The 2,783-nt window shown below is 42.0% G+C and overlaps 1 pseudogene across 1 annotated transcript; it reads left to right on the top strand.

Moving 5' to 3' along the window:
• Positions 1 to 2,003: 2,003 nt before the first annotated feature.
• On the top strand, positions 2,004 to 2,425 carry LOC308252115 (ATP synthase F(0) complex subunit C2, mitochondrial-like; annotated as a pseudogene). The gene has a single exon. The product of its transcript is annotated as an ATP synthase F(0) complex subunit C2, mitochondrial-like (transcript).
• The last annotated feature ends 358 nt before the right edge of the window (positions 2,426 to 2,783 follow it).

The raw sequence follows: 2,783 nt of genomic DNA, 5'->3' as shown, positions 1-2,783 counted from the left end.
CCTAATTAAGTTACCAACATCTACAATGTAATAAAACTTATGTCAATAGCTTCAAATAAAATCTATTTAAAATAATCAGTTTATTCAGTCAAGCATAGATTTCAATATTTATCCCAAGTTAATTATGTGCAAGACACTGTGATTTGGGTGCAAACGTGGCTGGGACTCTTCTTGCTCTCAAGAAACTCCCTGAGATTGGCAGGTGATAAATCACAATAATGTAATGAGAGAAATGATAATAGATATTTGTACATTTCCATGCTCTCAGGCTAGAGTGAATGTACTATGAGGGAGCCCAGTAGGGAGAGCATTAAAGGAGTTTCACCCAGACATTTGCCCAGACCCTTGAATGAAGAGGAAGGAGGGGTTCACCAAGCACACTTGTTGGAAGGGGCATGGAAGATATGGAGGTGTCAAATTCAAATACTTTGCTATCGCTAAAGCAGTGATTTCCTTCTATGTGGTTTTCAGACCACCTGTACTAGATTGATCTGGAGTACTTGTAAAAATTGCAGATTACCACCTCTCACCCCAGAACTTCTTAAAAAAATTTTTTATCGATTTCAGAGAGAAAGATAGAGAGAGGGATAGAAACACCAATGATGAGAGAGAATCATTGATTGCCTGCCTCCTGCACACCCCCTTCTTGGGATCAAGCCCGCAACCCAGGCATGTGCCCTGACCAGGAATTGAACCCTGATCTGGTTCATAGGTCGACGCCACACCAGCGGGGCAACCCAGACCTTCTTAATTCAAATCTTTGGAGGTAAGACTTGATAGTTGGCAATTCAAATATGCCCCTTGAGTGATTGTGTGTGAATGTGTGTGTGTGCGCGTGTGCGTGTGTGTGTGTGTGTGTGTGTGTGTGTGTGTGTGTGTGTGTGTTTTACATCCTTATGTTTGAAAACCACTAAACTAGAAGGCAGGGGAACAAATATGACAAAGGAAACGGTGCCAAGAGTCAGGTTGTGAAGAGCCTTTCCATGAATTTCAGACTGAAGAGTTTGGATTAAATCCAAGTGGTCAACATAGGGCCAGGAAAAGAGTTTTTAGAAAGGAGAAATATTTAAAATCAAGAATAATGATCTTGATAAATGTTCTTTCTACTTCCGCACTGTTAAAATTATCAAGGGAATCTGTGAGACCTACTTGATAGTATTTGAACCATGCCTTGACTAAAAGTCAAAGAAGGAAGTAACATTTGTATTTCTTGTTTTAGATTAGGGATCAGCAAACTTATTCTATGAAGGGCCAGATAGTAAACATTTTTTCAGTCTTTGCAGGCCACCCAGCTTCTGCTACACCTACTCATCTCTGCCTTCTTGGCAAGAAAGCAGCCAAGCAGCCATAGAAAATATATAAATGAGAGGTTGTGGCTGAGTTCCAACAAAACATTATTTAGAAAATCAGGCAGGCCAGATTTGCCAGGGAAGTAGTAGTTTGCCCTCCTTGGTTCTAGATAATTTCACTTAGTGTAGTTAAAGGCTTTTAATTCAAGAAGTTTGGCTCATGGTAGCCATCTTCTTCCCCAGAATCAGGTTTAATGATTACAGGTTTAAATAAATATAAATATAAAACAAATTATACAGAAGAAAATTAGTGAAATCTAGACTGTGATGTATCCTAAAAGAAAAACTCTATGGTGAACACACAATGCAATATACAGATAATGTATTATACAACTGTACACTTGGAACTTATATAATTGTACTAGCCAATGTCACCCCAATAAACTTAATTTAAAAAATACCCAATCCCTGGTTGATGTGGCTCAATTGTTTGCGCATCGTCCCATGCAATGAAAGATTGCCGGTTCCATTCCAGGTCAGGGCACATGCTGGGGTTGCAGGCTCCATCCCCGGTAGGGGGCATGCAGTAGGCAGACTATTGAGGGTTCTCTTTCACATCAATGTTTCCTTCTTTTTCTCTCCCTCTCCCTTCCCCTCTCTCTAGAAAAGAAATAGCTTCTCTGCACTGGGAGCAGCTCCCCTCATCCCCTGAAAATGTATGCCTGCACCAAGTTTGTCTCCACCCGCTCCTTGGTCAGGAGCACCTCTCAGCTGAGCCGGTCAATGTCTGCAGTGGTGCTGAAAGACCAGAGACACTGACAGATGAGAGTCTCAGCAGCTTGGCAGCCCCACATCCCCTGACCTCGCTTATTTCTAGCCGCAGCTTCCAAACCAGTGCCATTTCAAGGGACATGGACACAGCAGCCAAGTTCATTGGGGCTGGGGCTGCCACAGTAGGGGTGGCAGGCTCTGGGGCTGGAACTGGGACTGTGTTTGGGAGCCTCATCATTGGTTATGCCAGGAACCCTTCTCTGAAGCAACAGCTCTTCTCCTATGCCATTCTGGGCTTTGCCCTCTCAGAGGCCATGGGGCTCTTTTGCCTGATGGTGGCCTTTCTCATCCTCTTTGCCATGTGAAGGAGCTGTCTCCACCTCCCATAGTTCTTTTTCCCGTGTGTTGTCTGCCCTGTATGTTCCTTTTCCTATACCTCCCTAGGCAGCCTGGGGAAAGTGGTTGGCTCAGGGTTTGACAAAAGGAAGACAAATAAATACTGTATTAATAAGGAAAAAAAAGAAATAAAAAAAGTTTCCTAGATGTTTAAATGTGGTGAGAAATGAGGGGGAAAGCAGACTCTTTTAATATAGTTTAAAAAGACTTTAAGAAATTTTACAACCAAATAAAATGCATGAAGCTTGATTGGATTCTGGGTCAAAAAAAGGGGAAAAAACCTACAAAGACTACAATTGAAGAAATTTGAATATGATCTATATCCTA

The sequence above is a fragment of the Plecotus auritus genome (genome assembly GCF_963455305.1).
Source record: "Plecotus auritus genome assembly, chromosome: 1".
Taxonomy (NCBI): Eukaryota; Metazoa; Chordata; class Mammalia; order Chiroptera; family Vespertilionidae; genus Plecotus; species Plecotus auritus.
Note: the sequence above shows the minus strand (reverse complement) of the source record. Positions and strands in the feature narration are given on the sequence as shown.